Below are 21,492 nucleotides of genomic sequence, written 5' to 3'. Positions count from 1 at the left end.
TTCTGGGCCAACACACAATAGGCTCCTCCTACATCCTGCATCACAATTTGAGCTTCCCCAGCTCTGTCCTGTTTCCTGTATCTTGGATGCTAGTTTCCCTTTGGGCCTCTGTTTTCATCTCTTGAAGGTCTTTCTAAGATTCTTTGTGCTGGAGCATGGTACCCCCCTCCCATCAACCTATCTTCTCACCTCAGCCCGAAGCCTCCACGACTAATTTTTGTCTTATTTTAAGATCATATTTCTTTGAGGTTTACCGTGAACACAAGACAGCCTTCTGCAATTTACCTCCATTTCCTGTGGTAAATCTTTTTCAAGAATGTGTTTTTGCTCCGGATGAGGGAGCCTCCCCCTCCTCACGGCAGGATGTGGCCTGCCATGTTAGAGGGGTCATTTTTAGGGCTCTTCCTATGAGGAAGAGATGTCTGTTTGGGCCTAGAGTGTGGGGGGAGATGCTGTTTGGGTCCGTCTTGGCCAACCTGGTTGCTATTAGACCCTCATCTCAGATGGCAAAGCAGAGGTCTTGGCTGTGAACATGAAGCCTGGAGCCAAGTCCCCAGCTTCTGGCAGCCATTTTCTTGGAGGGCTGAGCTGGCTCTAGAGACTTCTTCTACTTCTGCTGCAGCCTGACAATCCAAAGGGAAATTTATTCACAGATAATTTGAAACAGTCTCAAGCCCTCCCGACGCCAGAGAGTTAGAGCAGAAAACCTACAGGCCCCAGAGAGTAGCAGTCCACAGCTATTCCTGCCTTGTCCCTTCCTTTCTTCCAAGTTGACGCGTCCCCAGAAAGCCCCAGCTCCCTGTCTGTCACTGCAGCCCTAGGCCGGGGTCATGGCAGTGTGGAGATGGAGGGGCCCAGATGAGATGGGACTTATCTGTGCTGCCTCTGAGCAATGGTAAGATCTATGATAGATTGGTTATATATTTGTGTGTGTGTGTGTGTGTGTGAGAGAGAGAGAGAGAGAGAGAGAGAGTTCACTAAAGGTCAGAGAACAACCTGCAGGGGTCAATTCTCTCCTTCTACCATGTAGGCCCAAAGGACTGAAATCAGGCCATTAAGCCTGATGAGAAGACTCTTTACCCACAGAGCTGTCTCCTCCGATCAGGATTACATGTTTACTCATGGCTAGGCTCTCAGGCAGTACCAGGCCAACACACTGTCACTGAGCTATATCCCAGTCCCCAGCCCTCACCAAGTTTCTGCCCTGGGAGTCCCCAAACCTTCCACCTGGCTGTTGGTATCAGGACCTCCGAAACCTGTGACATCACTTAGGCGGGATCTGCACACCTGTTGCCAAGGCAACAGCCACCAGAATCCCAGAATCCACTTGGCTCACCTCCCACCTTGACCTGTGATTATGTCATCACCCATATATAAAGAAAGCCCCCCGATCTCTCTCTCTCTTCCCTCCTTCTCTTTCTACCGCCACTTTGCCCCCACCTCTCTCAATAAACCTCACATGGAACTGTTTGATCTGGCGTGGTCCTTCTGAAGCCATGGGACAGTCAGGATCATAACATTGGTGCCGTGACTGGGACACTGGCCATCCTGCTAATGGAGCGACCTGTTCTTCCCTGTGGAGAGCGGCAGGCAGGACTCAGTGCCCAAAGCTGAGGGAAGGTGAGAGCTCCTATTGGTTTTGCTGATTGACAGAGAGAAGGGAAAAATAAACCCATGACCTCTGGTTTTCTCCACATTGGGTCTCCAGCTGGTTTCTACTCTGGGATCCACTCCCCACTGGCTGCTGTGTTGCTAGGAGGAGCTGGGGGATTTCTTTTCAGAAAGCACTTCAAATGGAATCACCCAAACTGTCACAAGACAGCCACAATCCGGCTGAAGTGCTTGCCATTTACAGATCCTAAGAAGGACAGTACCCCACAATATGTGACAGCCTGGTGGCAGTCGCCGGCTCCCCTTTTTCTTCCCCACTTCTTGATCAGCCAGCACCATCTTTCCTCAGCCCATCCCAAAACTGATTTTCCCTCCATCTCCTGCCTGGTCCCATGCTGGGGGAGAAAAGAGAAGGATCATCCCTGCTGAGGCTGGCAGGCTGGCCTCCTCTAGAGCTAAGTACACTTTCCATCCCTCGCAGGGGCAGGTGACACTCACTGGTCAGCTTCTTCCTTCCCGGGCCAGCCCTCTAGCCCACGGTCCCCTGATACATGCATTTCTCTGTCTGTGGCCCTTTAATACAGTTCCTCATGTGGTAGCCCCCTCCCCCGACCATAAAAATTATTTTCATTGCTACTGCATAACTAATTTTGCTACTGTTATGAATCGTGATGTAAAGAGAGGGCACCGCGAGTGTGAAATGCAGGTGACCCCGTGACGGGAGCCCAGGCTGGTAAACCCAGTGAGGCAAGGGTGTCTCTGCTCTGCTCTGCCCCCTAGCATGCTTCATCCTTGTGTGGATGCTGACTGTAGTAGCTGCTAACTCAACTCCACCTGCTTCATTTCCCCAAGAGAAATCAGGTGCCTGAAGCCCGAGCAGGCAGAGCAGAAGTGTGTCCTGAGGCTTGGGAAGTCGCGAATGCTGTGTGTGGAGGCCGGAGGTCAGTGTGCAGGGTCTTCCTTACTTCTTTACACTTGTCTTCAACGACAGGCAGGGTCTCTCGTTGAATCCTGAGAGTATCCTGGCTCCAGTTCCTCGGATGCGATCACGGTGTGTGTGTGTGCCTCAGCGCCCTGCTATTCACCAGGGTTCCGCCATGGATCCTGATCCCATCGCCGCCTGCGCACCAAGTCCTTTGCTGACCACGCCCTCTCTCCAGCGACTCCTGCCTTATTTTCTTTCCCAGACTTAGCTGGGGTGGCAGTTTTGTCATTCCCTTGCCAATGAGAATGGGGAACTGAGGCCTGGAGAGATAAATGATGTTTGGGACAGGAAAGGAAAAGCATGCCCCCTTACCCCCCACCCCCCCATGTTCTGTCTCATCTCTGGTGCAGCTCCACTGAGCGAGAGAAGGAAAGATGCTAGCTGTTAAGACAGGCTATCTCCACTGTTCCCGACCCTTGCAGATCACAGAGGGTAAGAATGGGCTCAAAGTCACACAGCTACTAAACAGAGAGAGAGAGAGAGAGAGAGAGAGAGAGAGAGAGAGAGAGAGAGAGAGAGAGAGAGAGAGAGAGACAGGGGGCGGGGCTACTAAATGAGAGGGGGGGCAGGGGCGGGGGAGAGAGGGAAAGGAAATGAAAGAGGAGGAGAGAGGAAGGGGGTGAGAGAGAGAGATCTGAATTTTTAGCTTGATTTTGTTGAGGGTAGGGTGGAGTTTATTTTGACAACAGGGCTAGAACCCAGGGTTTTGTATCTGCTGGGCAAGTCCTGTAAGGCTGAGCTATATTCCAGTCCTCTTTTTTTTTTTTTTTTTTTTTTTTTTGGTTTTACAAGACAGGGTTTCTCTGTATAGCCTTGGCTGTCTTGGCACTCACTTTGTAGACCAGGTTGGCCTCGAACTCAGAAATCCACCTGCCTCTGCCTCCCAAGTGCTGGGATTAAAGGCGTGCGCCACCACGCCCTGCTCCCAGTCCTCTTCTGAAAAACTATTACACTTACTTGGGGGTAGATAGAGCACACACCTACCATGATATAAGTGTGGAGCCCACAGGACAAGCTGCAGGAGTCTCAGTTCTCTCTCTCCATCCACCATGTGGGGTCTGGAGGACAGAACTAGGGACATCAGACTCGGTGGCAAGTGCTCTCATCCACCGAGCCACTCCTAACCGCGCACATTCTCTTCAACCTCAGACTTCCGGTACGACCAGATTTAAAAATCATATTGTTTTCGACTTGGCCTAGAGCCTGCCATCCCAGCTACTTAAGAGCCTTAAGGCAGAAGGGTCATGAGTTCAAAGACCGGCTTCGGCTATGGAGTGAGCCCAGGGCCAGCTGGAGCAATTTAATGAGGCCCTGACTCAAAATTAAAAAAAGTAACACAAAGAGGTGGGGGTGTGGCTCTGCGGTGGAGCGCTTACGGAACGCGTGTGAGGGCCCAGGCTTCCATCCCCGGCGGTGCCAAAAACAGCAAGAAAAGTAAAATCAGTTTGACACGATCGCGCACACCAGACACAGTCACAGAGTGCAGCCACGCGCTCAGCTCGCCCGATTGGGTTACTGCGTAGCACAAAGACAATGGTGCATGCGCACTTGACCCTGCAAGGCCATCGCCAGCCTCAGTCGCACCAGATGACAGGGCAAAACCCTACTGTAGACTCAGAAGTCCCCCAAACTCACATAAGGATTGCCAGAGGAGCCCTTGAGTCTGTGCGCATGCTCAGAAACCCATCACTTCCCCTCAAAGTAACAGTTCCCATCCATTTTATGTGAATTCTTAGGAGAAAGCATTCTTTCCCCCCAGCCCTTCAGTTTTTCCACCAGTGTGGTGTGAGGCTTCGGGCCAGGAAAGAGCAAAAACTAAAAAGTATCACTCGACTTTGGAATGCTGGAGAAATTAATTAAATCCAAATTTGCCCCAGAACGTTGAAAGTTGAACACCACTCAAGCCAGACTAGCGATCCGGGCTGGATTTCAAAGCAGTTTCTGAGAAACCCCTGGGAGCTTCGTCTGGCCCCAAAGCAGAGATGGAGTTGCATGGTGCAGCCTTCAGGGCAGGTGGGAGACCTGTCTCGAGTCTCAGGGACTCGGGGACGGCTCAGCGTGAAGTGAAAACTGGGGAGAGTTGCTGAGCAACACAGAGTAGATGCACTTTGGACCAGGGCCTGGATTTGCCAGCTGAGCGGCCTCAGTGGTGGCTTGGTTCATTTGCAAAGAGCCAAGCAGAGAAGATAGTGCAGGCTTGCTGAGGCAAAGAGGCATCTGGGGAGTGGAAGGGAGCAGGGCAACCCACCCAGGCCGGGGCCCACAAAGGGCTTCTGTCATTTATAAGGATGATCCTGCCGCTGAAAAGCATCCCCAGGAACACTCAGCTTATAAAAACAACCATGACAGCATCCACCTCTCTGTACCCGTCATTGTCAGGAGGCAGCTACAGTAAGGATGCCACCGTTCACAGATGAGGATGGCCCCAGTAGATCTGACCTCACCATCCCACACAAGATTTAAGGTAGTTGGTGGTCCACAAGCTAGGACAAAAAGAATGGATATGTGCCCCACAAGAGGGCTGCAGGGCTTCCAACACCAGCTGGGCTTGGATGACCCACCAACCATCTGTGCCAGCTGGTGACATCAGGACAGACCCTGTGGGGTTTGTGATGGGAGAGAACCATTGTCCTTTGCTTTCTGAGTTTTTGTTCATCCTTTTTTTTTGTTTTGTTTTGTTTTTTTTTGTTTTTGTTTTCTAAGATAGGTTTCTCTGTATAGCCCTGGCTGTCCCAGAACTCACTCTATAGACCAGGCTGGCCTCAAAATCAGAAATCCACCTGCCTCTGCCTCCCAAGTGCTGGGATTAAAGGCGTGCACCACCACTGCCCAGCGATGTTCATCCTTTTAACTGGTGTCACTGAGAGCCAGGTGAGGCATTGTGGAACAATGAGTACAGGACACACAGTGAACAGGATGAAGCCATTACTCCGGAAGAGTGCTTTGGAGCCAGAGCAGAAATATAAGTTAACTGCTGGAGCATGACACAACATGGCGTGATGGTGTCCTAGCGTGGTATGAGGGTTCATTTTAGTTGCCAACTTGACACAAACAACCTAGATGTCTGGGAAGAGAGTCTCAATGTGGGATTATCTGGATCAGGTTGGCCTGTGAGTACATATCAGTGGGATTATCCTGATTATGTTAATGATAAGGGAAGACCCAGTCCCCTGTGGGCAGCACCATTCCCTAGACAGGGGATTTTTTTTTTACATAGATTTAATTTTATTACGTTACCCAATTTATCAGCATTCTAAGAATATAACAAACACGTGCATAAATATTTCATAACAAAGATTTTCATATTTGGAAGAAAATATTTAATATAATTTATATTGATCTATATTTACCAGTAGTTATCCTAGTAAATACTATACAATGTTCTATACCAATGGTGAGGAGTGACTGGCAGTCTCTAGTCTATGTGCAAAATGAGAATGTCAGTATATGGATCAGACTTTTCATTTACAAAGTAACTTGCATCTATCCATCCATTCATCTATCCATCTACCAATCTACTCATCGGCACTAATTACAAAGATTAATTTTAAAACTCCATCCACATTTAGAGAAGTTATTATCGTAAATATAAACTGTCAGCAAGAAGAAAGCCTAAGAGAGGCAGGGGTTGGAGAATTACATAGGCACTACTATAGTCTGCCACTTTTAGGTAGCCCTGGAAGAGTTACAAGCCACTTGACACTTATACATTTTTCTTTAAATTCAATTAACATGCCATACCAATCTCTTTCCAAGACTATCACATTCTTTTTTGTAGAACATGATTTTAACATTTCAACTGTTAATATTCAACAAACAGAATAATTATTTCAAGATATATTTCGTTGTTATGTCTCCTTTTTCATTACTGATTTTATTAATTTAGATACTGTCTATGTGCCCTCTGGGGGGCTAGAAGGGGGCAAGCAGAGAGGAAGAGGAAACCACAAGGAAAGGAGAGAAAGAGAAGCCACAACGGGATAGAAGAAGAACTCATAGGAAAGGAGAAAGGAAGGCCACCATGAGTTAGCTGAGCCATAAAAATCAAGGCCATGAGGGTTGGCCAATTGGAGCTAAGAGCAGCCCAGATGAAACACGGTAAGTAATAACTTGGGTTACGGATAGGAAAGTAGATTCTAACAGCATGGAGGGTGGACAGCTGCCCAGCTATTGTGCTTCTTAAAGGCATATTTAAAAATATAAGGGCTGTGTGTGTCTTTCATCTAGGAACATAAATGGTCTAATGCGGGAGAAACCCCATGCCGGGGATTTTTAAAATATTTATTACTACATTCTGCGCAGCTGGAAATGGAACCATCGAGAATGTGCCCCCAGAAGGCTTGCTCGAAAATAAGAAAGCACAGCCCCAAAGCACCCATGTTAGACCTTGTCCTCTCCTGAGCAAGGCTTCAGAAGTACATGAGCAATATCAGGGTCGGCTACGTACATGCCCGCCTCACTGAGGACATCAGGGATCCATGTACTTTCTATCAGTCTGCACTGTGGTCTCCATGCCTGCCTTGTGGTCTCGACATGGCAGCCACTGCTTCGGACAAACATCCACATATAGCCCATAGTCAAAAGGATCCATCTCTTTCTAGAGTTATAGACTCTTTCCCAGAAGTCCCCCAGGGAAATTCTCCTCATATCCCTATTAACCAGAGTTGGAGTCACGTACCTCTGCCTAAGCTGGGAAAAAGCCAAGGGTGGGCCGTATGTTCGCATGAAGCAGTTGTATTTTACCCATGTCTAAGAGGTACTGGGTTGATGAGGGTTTTCTGCTCCCAGAAAAGACTGGTTCCGAGGAAGGTAGACCAAGATTGGTCTGATTCAGAAGTGAGACTGGGGGTAGTGAGCCAGAGAGAAGCCAGTGCCAGCTGAGACAAGGAACTTAAGAGGACAACATAGAGAGATTGAAACTCTGCTCTGTAGAAAGGGACAGTGGCACGTCTGTGACATGGGGCCCCCAACCCTCCCCACTGTGTTATAGAATCATTCAGCCCCTTCCTGAGTTACCTAGAACCTCTTCAGCAAAATGTGCAATGGCCCAAAGAGGACCACATGCTCTGACCCCGATGCCAGACCTGCGGTGGACGAACAGTTGGATTAGATCAGTGCTTACGGTGCACCTGACTGATGCCTGGCTTTGTATCCAGTCTCCACACCAGCTGCCCTTCCTAAGGGAGCTAGCTGTCTCTAGGGGTTTATTTTTGATTGAGACAGAGCCTAGTTGTGTTGTTTAGGCTAACCTTGAACTCCTGGCCTCAGCCTCCCCAGTACTTGGGACCATAGACACACATCCTCATCTTTCACAAATCGTGTATGTGTGTTTGTCTGTGTGTCTGTGTATGTGTGTGTGCATGTGAGTGTATGTGTGTGTGTGCATGCTCACACATGCATGTGTTCAAGCTTGCACATATACGAAAGCAAGAAGACTGCCTCAGGTGTCATCTGGTACCCACATCCTTTGAGACAATGTCCGCCATGGGCCAGGATGCTCTTAACATCCTCCCTATGCTAGTGTTAAACCAGAAGATGGTTGCTGGGGTCTGAACACAGGTCCTGAGAGTTGCAGCCTTCCAGCCCTATAATTTTTTTTAATATTCATTTTTTCAGATGTCTGATAAAAGCCTGGTGAAGCTGGGAAGCGTCTTGCCCGAGGCTCCCTAGCTGGGATGTGGCAAGAGCTGGGGTTTCACTAAGTCTGCCCACCAACAGCTATCAATGGTATTTGAACTACACACACTTCACGGGTCTCTCTTATGAGCACTTAGGGAACACAAACCATTCAAGAGGCTGTTTAATCAGTCCTTTTTTTTGTTTGTTTGTTTAAAAATCCTAGTACCCAGGGGCTGGAAAGATGGCTCAGGAACCAAGAATGCATACTGCTCTATTCTGGTCTCCTAAAGCACCTCCTCTCCTGTGCGGCCCCTCCGCAGGGGTGCTAGGGCGCAAACTCAGGTCCCCTGGAAGAGCAGAAAGTGCTTTCAACCCCTGAGTAATTCTAGACCCCTTGGTCAGGGTGTTTTGTCATAGCAACAGTAAAAGTCAACCAAAAACCAGTGAGGTCTTTACATGCCACCTCCACACATCCTGCCAGACACGTCTGAGGTGCTGTGTCTGCTGTGGCTAAAGCATACACATCATGGCCCGCACGTGGAGCATTCCTGCCCACCAAGTTCCCCTGGAGAACCTCTCTCGATCCGGTAGCAAGGGGGTTAAATCTGCCATAGCAACGGCTTCTGAGACTCAGCTCCCTTGTAAGTTGTCACTTGTGTTGTTGGCCTCCCAGCCTTAGCAGGTGACTCTCACCTAGGTACATCATGTGTCGGAGTAGGTGGCATGAGAGTGGGTGGAACTATTTATAGTCTTGTGCTCCAGAGTCCTCGGTGGGCAGAGTCGCCAGCCAGCTGGACAGTGTCCTTTTGCTCTGTGGTGGGCAGGGGATGAGCCTCTCCTTTAGGGCTGGTCTTGGCAGCTTTTGTATTCCTCTGTTTGTACAGCATAGTCAGCAGCAGCCACAGGAAGAGGCACCCCCTAGTGCATGCCTCTGGTATTTGCTCTACAAGTGTAGCCCCACGGGGCCCTGGTGGTCAGGGTTAAACACTGACTGGCATCAGCTTCCAGGTAGGCCAGGGTTTGAGAATTCCTCAGTTCTTGACAGTACTTAAGTCGGTCAGTCACTGAAGCTACCTGCCTGAGCCCTCTGTAGCCTGTGGACCACTCAGCTCTGCCTCTGCCGCCTGCCTCTTCAAGCTCTGTCTCATGCTGTCCTTCAAGGCTGGCACTCTCTGGTTCCTCCTCTGGCTGCTGGGCCATAACGAGGCCTCTTCACTCATGTGGCTTTGCTTCAGTTGTCAACATCAAAGCAGATAGCGACTGAACCTTCTGCACCTCAGCGTGTTGGCTGTTCTGAGTCACAGCTACTGTCATTGTGCTCTACTGTCTATGCCCCGCCCCACCCTCAGTCCATTGGCTCTCTGAGCCAGACAGCTGCTTCCATAGGTGTTTCCACCAATCACAGCAGGCCTCACATGCAAATGAAGGTTCATGTTTGCACCTATCACAGCTTGCTTCTCTTCCCCATGCGTCCCTCTGCTGGGCCACCAGGCTGCTCCTCTCTGCTCTAGGTGGAGGGTCATGGAGAGTTCACAGAGGTTTGTGATAGCAAAGAGCCCAGTGCCAACTGAAACAGGCCTGGCTGGGGCCCTGCCTGATGGAGCTGGAGCAAGCAGCTGGGGTCGCTGTGCAGCTTCCCCAGGGTAGCATGGAGTGTTCAGGATGGCTGATGCCGGCATAAGGGTAGTCATGGTGAGCGGTGTGACTGACAGTGCTTTTGATGGAGGCAGCCAGGGCAGCAAGAGAGCATCTAACAGCTGCCCCGCCCCCACTGGGTTTTTTCTTATCTGAGCATCAGCCGGGGCAGGTGCTCACAGAAGGAACATGTAACTGATTTTCACAGACTGTGAGGTTGCTTCAACAGTGTCGAACACCTACCAGCACCCCAGGGACAGGGGACCCCTCATCTGTCCCAACAGGTGGCTACCTGAGGGCTTTAAGTAAGGAACAGGAATCTAGTTTTCTAGGCTGGCTTCCTCCCCTCCCCCTCCCAATATGGCAAACCCATAGCGGCCTCCGTGTTCTTCTGACCTTTGACCTAACAACAGAGAGGAGGAGGTAAGGAGAGCACAGCCACGTCTGGAACCACCGTTGAGGAAGGTGTGGTGAGGATGCCAGGCCAAAGAGATGGCAGTGAGCACTCCTGCCAGAAGGACCAGAGAGATCTAACAGGGGCAGGGGCATGATAGAGGAAGAGGAACGCCATTATCCTCACCACCAAGTCAGACCCCGAAGCCATGATACCGGGCTCACTACAGACCAAACACCTTTAATCCAAATGCTCCCAAGATTTCCTGAGTGCCAAGTTAATATGCTGGAAGTCGTACACACACATACACACATATACAAATACGAACATACCTATGCGCACATGCACACATATGAACATACCCACATACATACACACATATGAACACACCACATACACAAACCTGCACACACACCTGAAGACATATGAATATGCATATACACATGCACATACACAATGCACATACACATGCACTTGCACACATAGGAACACACACATGTATACAAACACCTGAGTATATATGAACACACACATCCACTCATATGAGCATACAGGAACACTCATGGACAGAGATAAACACGTGTGCACCTGTGTAGATGTACCTGTACATCTATGAACACACACATACAGGCATGCACATACACACACATATACGAACACTCACACATGCGTACCTGTGCACATATGAACACAAGAGCACACATATACACATCACAGAAAGAAACACGGAATAGAGGAAGGATCACATTTCAGACTGACAAGTTAAAGTCAAATATGGAAAATGAGGGTTCTTTGAACAGTAAATAAATTGAAGGGAAATACCAGCGATGGAGTGGAGGCAAAACTCAGAAAACTGAGGCATGAGAACAGAAGTTGGGTTGACATCAGCCACAGCCATGACCTCAGGTGACCTAGGGGTTGACCCCGCACCTTCTCTCTGCCAGCCTTAAATGCCCCTCTGGCTGACTGCTGTCTTAATATTGTTCTTGAACCTGAACCAGACTCCTGACTTTTCCAAAGTGGAAAGGAAGGTGTGGCCTGGTTCCTGTCCCCTCGGCTAACCTCAGGCGTATTGGGCACAGGGAAGAGCTTCAGAAGTCTGTCCACAGCTTTACAAATCTCAAGTTGTCTGAGGTTTAAAGTCAGCCTCGTCTCCTCAGCACTGTGGTCACCGGGCCACCAGGAACTCGTTCCAGCAGATGTCCCGATGTTCTTCTACAGAAGCAACCTGTCAGTCAGTCCCCAGGGACATCAATATATCCATCAGCCTCCTGTGGTGCAAGAACACATGTCTTTCCCAAGACGTCTCTGGGAAGGGGCTGGGAGCTGATGGCCACCTCGTCTTGGCAAATCCGTGAGCTCTGGGTATGGAGAAGCCTGTCTCAAAAACTAAGATGGCAAGTGGCAGAGGAGGACCCTTGGCGTCTGCCTCTGGCACGCCCATGCCCACTCAACCCAAAGTTCTTTGGAAATTTTCCTTTTAAACGCAAACCGAAACAACAGCAAAAATCTTTCCATCAACTGACCTGTGGCACACATCACATTAGTCAGAAGGCTGGTCGGGACAGACCAGGAATCCTGGGAAGTTCCATCCACCTCTGGCAGGCTTACTCTCACTGGTGAGTTTGGAAAAAAAAAAAATCACTCAGACACAAAAGGAACTTCATGGATTTGCAAATAAACTAACAGAAGGTTCTAGACAATCGGTGACCTGTAATGGGAGGTGCTGCAGAGCTTATTGGAGCCTGGAACTTAGGAGTACAATCTGCAGTGGGAATTGGGGGTCCTGGATGCCTGTGCAGCATTTGACCCCCTTAGGGACAGCTACGTTTATCTGCCAAGCTCTGAGGAAGTAGGACATGGGTGACTTTCTCCTTGTCCTTTTGTTTGGTTTCCCTTCATGGATCAGAAAACACATCTGCCCCTCCTCCCACAGCTCAGGTCTTGCAATGGTAGGCTGCTCCTGCCCAGAGGCCACCAGGAGCCCAGAGCTGGGCTGCCTCAGGCTTCACCAGAAACATCAAGAAAGGAAAGGTGATGACTCCGGTTGGCATCCTTGATGAGGAAGGTCTGGCCTTAAGGGTCCTCGACTGCTGGCCACATGACATCAAGGTACCTGTTGTATGTCAGATGTGCTCCAAGAAGCACCTGTGCCGGGTACTGGACCTCCATTAACAATACTTGTCACTCCAGTGAGATGGACCAAGTTCCTTCCAACCGCAGCAACAAAGTTGATGGAGGACAGAATGGGATCCTTCTCTTACTCTGTAAAGTAGCTGGAGCCACACTGCAGGACAGAAACCCCCTATACCTGCGGCTTGCTCCTACTGGGGTACCGTTGGCCTCCCCTTATTTTAATCAGGGATCTCCACCCACCCCTGGTGACTGGGGAAGCCACAGACCCTGCAGACAAGTGGCACAACATTCAAGTGTGACCAGAAAATGATGGTAAGAAGTCCTTAAGAAGGGAGGATGGCTGGGTGGCCGGGCAGTGGTGGTGGCACACGCCTTTAATCCCAGCACTTGGGAGGCAGAGGCAGGTGGATTTCTGAGTTTGAGGCCAGCCTGGTCTACAAAGTGAGTTCCAGGACAGCTAGCAGGGCTATACAGAGAAACCCTGTCTCAAAAAAAAAAAAAAAAAAAAAGAAGGTAGGATGATGGAACTCAGTGGTTTAAATGTATCCTGTTCTTGGGGAAATGTCACAGTGTCTCAGATGTTAATGCAGGAGGTCCTAACAGTAAATCAACCTCAAAGACTGGACCCTTAACCTGCTATCTGGAAAAAACCAACAACAAAAACCCACTTTCAATCTTCAACAAATTTCCCTGGGCAAACTGGGTGTCTGCGTGCAAAAGAACGAAATCCATTCCCATCCCTAGATTCATACCTATTATGTTCATAACATTCAATTCCAAGTGTGTTAAGGACCAGATACCCTACATCTTATGGGGGACAAGCGTAAACTCACTGACATAGAAAAGGCCTTTTTGAACAAACACGGATAGCGCAGACACTAAGAGCAACAATTAATAAAGGAGCCCTCATGATGCTGAAAAGCTACTGTACAGCAAAGGCTATCATCATTTGGGGGAGGTGACAGGCTACAGAAAGGGAGGATTTCTGCCAACTGCCCATTAGTTAGATGATTAATATCTAGGATATATAAAGAACTCAAATAACTGAATTTCAAAAAAAACCAAAAAAAAAAAAACAACCCAAATTAAAAACAGAATACAGAGCTAAGCAGAAAGTTCTCCAACTATGAAACACAAATGGCTAAGAAACTAACTCTGTCCAACATCCTTAGCCATCAGGGAAATGCAAATTAAAACTACTTTGAGATTTCTTCTTACACCAATCAGAATGGCCAAGTTGAATAACTGACAGCTCATGCTGGTGAGGACATGGGAAAGGGAAACACTTATTCACTGCTAGCGAGAGAACACACTGGTACAGCTGGTATAAAAATCAGTGTGGTGTTGCCTCAGGAAGCTGGGAATTGATCCACCTCAAGATCCAGCTTACCACTCTTGGGCATCTACCCGAAGGCCTCCATCCACATCCCACTACAAGGGTTCAAGCTCATCTGTGTTCATGCCTGTTCTGTTCATAACAGCCAGAAACCGGAATCAGCCAGAAGTCATCAACCTGGAATATTATTCGGCTGTTGAGCAAAGTGAAATGGTGAAAATCACAGGTAAATGGGTAGAACTAGAAAAAATTATCTGGGGTGAGGTAATCCGGATTCCAAAAGGCAAATGTATGTTTTCTCTTCTGGGTAGATATGAACTTTTAAGCTTTTGATGTGGAACTTCAATAAATAACCACAGAGGTTAGGGACCTAGTAAGGGATTGGGGGGGGGGGGAGGAAAGGATCTCCCAAGGAGAAATAGAATACAGTGTTATAGAGAGACAAAGGGGAAACTAGAATAAGAGGATTAAATGGGGTTGGGGTGGGAGAGAAGGATAAAGGAGGAAATATGGGGAGAGAAATCTAATACTAAAAGCCATTTGAAAAACCATATGGAAACCTACTATTATAGAAGATTCATAAAATATGTACATATATGAAAGGAATCAAAATGGTGTCATGAAGTAATGGGAGAGGCAATACCCCAACTAGATGTTTTATGCAAATGAGTAACACCTCACCCCACCCCGGGCCAGAAATGGGTTGTATCTTCTTGAGTCATTGGCCAAAGAGGTTCCATGGAAACCCCCAAATATCACAGGCTACTGCTAAGGTTATTGGTTGACCTCTAGAGTCTGATGGCAAGGCCCCATCACTGAAGACAATCTGTATGTTGTTGATCATGGAGGAGTAGAGCTGATGCCTGACCTGAAGCTGACTAGCGTGCATGGTCATGCTCTGCACCCCTGCTGGCCGGCGTGCATGGTATTGTAAGGGACTCTCGTGCTAAGAGAAAGGTAATCATCAATGTCACCTAGCTACGTGACAGGATTTTCCCTGTCCAATTACATTAAAATATTAGTGCAGCCGGAGGCCTGTGATTGGACAGGGAAAAGGGAGGTGGAGCTAAGAGTTGCAGAGACAGCGTCTTAGGAGAGAGGAGAAGTCAAGATGGAGGTGGACGGACAGGAAGATCCTGAACCATCGTGACTTTAAATAGCCACAGGTAGATATGATATCATAAAGGATAGAATAATCTAGGTGGACAGCTTGCACCATTATCAATTGGCCCTGAAATGATTGTGTGAGCATCTTGTGTATTGAGAATTTATTGATACATAAATCTGAATTGTTAATTATAAGCTTCTAGAGTTTTGTTTCTACAGGGTTGCTGGGTGTTATGGCAGCTGACTGAGGGGTGGACAGTCAGGAAGATCCTGAACCATCGTGACTTTAAATAGCCACAGGTAGATATGATATCATAAAGGATAGAATAATCTAGGTGGACAGCTTGCACCATTATCAATTGGCCCTGAAATGATTGTGTGAGCATCTTGTGTATTGAGAATTTATTGATACATAAATCTGAGTTGTTAATTATAAGCTTCTAGAGTTTTGTTTCTACAGGGTTGCTGGGTGTTATGGCAGCTGACTGAGGGGTGGACAGTCGTTGTGTGGGGCTGGTGTGGCAGCAAAGGGAACTCAGGAGCTATGGCCCTTGCTGGAGAGTTGGCAGGCAGAGTAGCTGGATAGAGCGCAGAAACAGGGCAGTTTTTTGTTTTTTTGTTTTTTTAATATTTCCTCCAACACAGCTACAAACCCTGTGACTTACAACAGCGACCTGCTTGCAAGGTATACCTGTGCAATAGTGGCACAAATGTTACGGGAGTAACCAACTGCTTTTTCGCTTGGATTCAAGACCTACTTGATGCGATGAAACCCAGACCAGACACTAACAAAGTGGTCAAAAACCTAAGACTAGCTGGGCGGGTGGGGGTGGCGCACGCCTTTAATCCCAGCACTCGGGAGGCAGAGGCAGGCGGATTTCTGAGTTCGAGACCAGCCAGGTCTACAGAGTGAGTTCCAGGACATCCAGAGCTATTCAGAGAAACCCTGTCTCGAAAAACAAACAAACAAACAAACAAAAAACAACCAAAAAACCTAAGACTAGTCAAGTCAAAGACCTAGAAGAAAACCTAGTACTATTTGTAGTAGTACTACTACTACTAAAGCAGTGACTCTCAACCTGTGGGTCACAACCCCTTTGCCAAACCTCTATCTCCAAAAAATATTTACATTGTCATTCATAACAGTAGCAAAATTACAGTTATGAAGTGGCAACAAAAATAATTTTATGGTTGGGGTCCCTATAGGAATATTAGGAAGGTGAGAACCTCCAAGCTAAAAAACATAGCAGATAATGACCCCTAATGATATACTGTTATATCCAGCAGTCAATGCCTTCCTCAACCCACACCAGAGAAACTTCCTTTTGCAATGGATGGAAATTAACGCAGAGACCCACAGCTAGACAATGTCCAAAGTGAAAGATTTTGGAACATTCATCTCAAAATGGGATGTCTTCATCAAACACTTCCCCTAAAGGCTCAGGGAGCTCTGCAGAAGAGGAGGTGTAACGATGTGAGAGCCAGATGTCACGGATAACAGAAAGCAGTGCCTTCCAGACACAATGGATGTGCACATGAGCTCACAGAGACTGTGACAGTGCACACAAAACCTGCCAGACGGAGTCCGTGGTACTGAGGAGGGGGAAACAGACATGGGCTTCACCCTAACTGTGAAGTTACCTTCAACTGATACCCACTGACAGAAGGACAAGCCGGTGCAGTACCACTGGGTCCCAGCCATACTTCAATGCAGGTCTATGCCTGGGAGCATAGATAGTGAGTTCAAGACCAGCCTGGACTATGAGAGAGCATGTCTCAAGAAAACAGAAATCAATCAGTCAATCAGTCAATCAATCAATCATCAATCAATCCCTGGCCTCTAATTGTGATGGTCACCCAGCCTCGTGATATAATTCCTTCCTAGCTTTGCTGATGCCTCCGTCGGGTGGGGTCTAACAGCTGCCTTGACCCCTCTTGCGGAAGCTGAAAGGCCACTTTTGCCAATTACACTGACTCTGCCCTAGTCGTAGCTGGCCTTGAAGGTAGAAGGAACACCCCTAGCAGCTGTGACAGGCCAGAGGTGACCTCACCAAACTTCCAGAAGACACAGTCCTGGCACCCCCAACAGCCCCAGGCTGCATTTCAGAGTCTAGACCCCTAAACTCCTAGAGAAGAAATGGGAGCCACTGTCTTTCAGGCTGTTGGTTATGGGTGAAGCAAGAGACAGATGAGTGCTGGCTGTTTCTGCAGAAGCCTGCTCAGCACAGGAATGCCATATGGCTAAGCCATCTGTCTGTCTATCTGGTCAACTCGGTGGTTAATATCAAACCCATAAATCAAAAAAAAAAAAAAAAAAAAAAAGCCCAGAAGACCTCTGTTAAAAAGCCACTTCTGCGAGAGAGTCACCTGGGTTCCACTGTGTGTTTCTGAGTGTTTCTACACGGTTCTTAAATGTTCTTTTCCTGTATCCCCGTGTACACCGTGTATCCATGCGTGTGCATTCCTGTGTGAGCAGGTGTTTGTGCGCATGCGAGTCAGACGTCAGCTTTTGCTGTTGGTTCTCAGGAGCCGTCCCGTCCACCTTGTTTTTCGGGGACTGATCTCTCACTGATCTGGGGCTCGCTGATTAAGATGGCTGGCCTGTGAGCCCCAGGGACCTGGCTATCGGGTATCTACCCAGCTCTGGGATTGCACGCATGCGCCATCACATCTGGCGTTTTTCTCCACAGGTTGCCGGGATGGAACTAAGGTCCTCCTGCTTCCAGGGCAAGCACTATGCAGACTGAGCCATCCACTCGCTTGGTGTCTAGGTATAAATGGTTAAGCATCAGTGGCAACTCTGGGTGTGCTGCCTCGGAGGCCTTTGGAGAGTCAAAACAGGAAGCCACGGTGGGGTGCGCTTTTCTTTTCTATGCAGTCTACAGTTTGCTCTTGTGTGCGGTAAGACTCCATTTCTGAGCCCACATACAAGCAGAGGCCTATTCTAAGATGTCTTGGTTACTCAGACCCTGGGATGAGGGAAGAGTCTGGAAGAGACATGGTACCCTCTCTGGCTCTTCAGTGTCACAACACCCAAGCCTTGGGCCTCTTGGGGTCTCCACACACCTGCTTCCTGTCCCTGAGGAACAACTTGCCCCGTGAAAACCAGAGGAGAAACTCTATCCCACATTCTGCTTGGGAACCCCAGCACCATTCAAGGGGCTCTGGGAGACCCCGTGAGCTGTTCTGTAACTCAGTAGAGGCAACACAGAGCTGGAGAAGGCTCTGAATGCTGAGCCTCGCCTGTTGTTGGTCCTATATGGGTCATGGTACCAGTGCGTGTGCTTGTTCTAGATTCTCACTGGGTAACCATTTCTTTGGGCCTCTCAGAATCTGAAAGTGGAAAAACAAAAACAAAGTAAAACAACAAAGAAACAAACAAACGAACGAACAAAAAACCCTTTTCTTTTCCTCAAGAATATTTTTAGGGCCGGGCCTGGGCGTGGTGGTGCATGCCTGACACCCCCATACTTTGAAGGTAGAGGGAAAAGGGTCGGGAGTTCAAAGCCAGCTCTGCTGTGAATTCAGAAAAGAGTCAGGACTTATGAGAGACCTCGGACACACACACACAAAATATTTTAGTTGAAAAGGATGCAAAATGTCAATTCTTGTTAGTTCAAGAATTAACAAAAGTCATGAGAGAGAGGCCTGGGTTTGACCTGTTTATTCCCCTTTCTAAGGTGGCATCTGACCTTTGTCCTCCCCAGTCATCTTGTCACTAATTCCTGGTGACCTGGCCTGCCATTGGGCAGGGAACTCTCTGGTGACTTAGGCCAAATGACACTGTGAAATGTCCCTAGCCTAGAACCCCAGGGCAGACACCCCACCTGGATGTCAGGAACTAGGGGCTCCGGGTGAGTTCAAGGCTCTGACCTGCTGGCCTGGTGCCACTCTCATCTGCCATCATTGGCTCCAGAGGCTTTGCCTACTCAGCCAACCCACTGCTGAGAACCCGAGGCTGCTCCTCTGGACTCCTTCCAACTCCATTCTCCACCCCCACCTAGCAGCAAACCCCCTGTGCTCTTCCAGAAAACAGCGCAGCATCCACTTGTGTGAGGATCCCAGGCTGGCCGTGGGAAGTTAAATCTAGGATATTCTCCTGGGTAAAAACAATACTGCTCCTTTGGGATGCTCTGTTGGTGTGGTGTGTTCCAGCTAGAGTATAGTTTGTTTGTTTGCGTTTATTTAGGGAAGCTACAGAAGACTGGGGAATTGAATCATCAATTGATATTTTTAAAAAGATTTCCTTTTATGCGCATCCATGTATTGTCTGCATGTCTGTGTGAGGGTGCCAGATCCTCTGGAACTGGAATTACAGTTGTGAATTGCCATGTGGTTGCTGGAAATTGAACTCATGACCTCTGGTGGAGCAGCCAGTGCTCCTAAGGGCTGAGCCATCGCTCCAGTCTGCAAGGGTTTTGAGAAAAGAGTGGCTGTGGGGACAAGCAGGGAGAAGGTTTCTTCCGGTGTTTGCCACAGCCTCAGCTGGTTTACTATGGAGCTGTTCAGCTGACCACAGCAGAAGCCAGGCCTCAGCTCCTGCCCATTGTATGAAGAGGAAGATTACAGTGTATGGGATGGTCTCCTCCGAAGCCAGGTTAATCTATAGTTATATTGTGGGGAAGCACAGGGTGCATTGACATCAGGGGAGCTCGAGGAGGTGGAAGAGAAGGATACCTGTGACCGTGCTCTGTGTCAAATTAGCTGCTAAATGCCTAAGTGGAGACGTTAAAGTATTGGAATCAGATTTCATTACAAATACTCTAAGAAAGATGGGAACAAGGGTGTGAGAGTTGAGTAGCCTCAGGGCCAGCAAGGTGGCCCAACAGGGAAGAGGATGCTTGCTGCCAAGCCTGATGACCTTAGTTCAATTCCTGGAACCCCATAAGTAGAAGGGGAGACTCTACCCCTACAAGCTGTTGTCTAACTTCCACATGCAACCCATGGCATGTACACATAGACAGATGGATGGACAGATGGATGGACAGACAGACAGACAGACAGACACACTAAAATTAAAAATTTAAAGACTATTTACCAGAACAGACCAGAGAAAGAGCCTCTAAGTGAAGTTGGCTCCTGGGGAAGGGCCATGCTGCTTCCCCGATCATAGTCTCTCCTAACCTCATACTCTGTCATCATTATTAACCTGGTGCCATTGCTAATCTACAGAGTCCAGGCCTATGAACTCCAGATGGTGCAGCCTCAGGGACATCAGCTATTACCATCAACATCAGCACCCACCACTGATGACCTCTTGGCCGTCCAAGTGACATCACCGACCTGCATAGTTATTGCCCAACCCCAAGATGCTCCTGGAGCCTTCTCTACCCCACAGCCCTACCACCCCATGTCGACTGGTAACACCACTTGAGGTCCTAACGCCCACTCAGGTCTGGGGCTGCCTCAGGAGACAGTCTCCATCCCTTGTCAATGGTTTGCCCCTGCTGACGCATCAAGGGGTTGAATGTGGAGACCAAAAAAATCACAATCAAGTAGAAACCATCACACTTTAACATTCAAGAGCTGTCCCAGCCTGACCTGTGACTTGTGACATTTCACACAAACACATCCCAACTCCTATGACCTGTGAGGCCCCACCCCAAATGCTAATCTTATAAGACAACATGAAAGGACCGTCAGGAAGCCCTCTGTGGGCGGTGTTCCAGCCCATGTGCTCTGAGTCGCTGCCTCTCCTTTCAGCTTGTTTTCTTATTAAATTGTCTCTGTCCATTCCTGTGTGGTGAATACTTTGACCCTGTGCCTTCAACCTACCACTGCTCTTCCCAACATGACAATAAATAATAAATTCCAAATAAATTAATGAAGGAAACTCCCAAGTGCCAGGTAAACAACACACTAGCGGTGCCTGCTAAGATCAGAAGTGGGAAGCTGAACAATGGGAGGAGCGTCCCGAGGTCTCAGAACATCTCTCCTGAGGCAGTTATACCGTAACCAAGGTGGGGATTCCAAAGAAAAAAGTGGCTGGTGCTACCTTGGCTAAGATCAAGGTCAATATCCAGGCAGTAAGGCTGATGTCATCTGCCCCAGTGAGAGGGAAGGGTGTCACCTCTGACCAGTTCAGACACACACATAACTTTAGTGGAACAAGGGGGAAATGCAGACAGAACAAACGCACAGGTCTCAGAACTGCTGATGAACCCTCTGAAAGTATTGAGGTCATGGAATATTGAGAAATGGCATGAGGCAGAGATTAAAGAGATACTGGGGAGAAATGCACACAGGGTTCTAGATTGGATCGTAGGCCCAGGCAGGGACTTCAGCAGAAAGAGGAGGGAGTGTGGTTGTCAGTTCACTCGGAAGACTGATACCCAGGTGTGCGCTTGATGCTGAACCTTGCGCTGAGCTGTGTAAGATTTCAACTCTGTGGGACATGAACAAAACTGAATGGACATTCTCAGCTATGCTGTGACTGGTCTATCTCTATCTATCTATCTATTTGTTTATTTTCTTTGGACCAGGCATTCTCACTCCCAGGCTAGCCCATCTCCCATCTCCCATCTTGGCTAGCCCAGGTTAGCCTAGTCCTAACTCATCCATTATTCATTCTGTAACCCAGACTGGCCCTGAATTCCCGGTGATCCTCCTGCCTCAGCCTTCCTAGTAGTGGGGTTTCAGGTATGTTCCACCATGATCAGCTACAACTTT

General features: G+C 48.4%; 1 long non-coding RNA gene across 1 annotated transcript; it reads left to right on the top strand.

Moving 5' to 3' along the window:
- The first annotated feature begins 1,405 nt into the window (after positions 1-1,405).
- On the top strand, positions 1,406-20,538 carry LOC110295368 (uncharacterized). Its single transcript, XR_002378053.3, has 4 exons — positions 1,406-1,620; positions 6,483-6,694; positions 13,862-13,942; positions 19,996-20,538. It is a non-coding gene; the product is annotated as an uncharacterized LOC110295368 (long non-coding RNA).
- Positions 20,539-21,492: the final 954 nt, after the last annotated feature.

Source organism: Mus caroli, unplaced genomic scaffold, assembly GCF_978045245.1.
Source record: "Mus caroli unplaced genomic scaffold, Mus_caroli_1 scaffold_4, whole genome shotgun sequence".
Lineage (NCBI taxonomy): Eukaryota > Metazoa > Chordata > Mammalia > Rodentia > Muridae > Mus > Mus caroli.
Note: the sequence above shows the minus strand (reverse complement) of the source record. Positions and strands in the feature narration are given on the sequence as shown.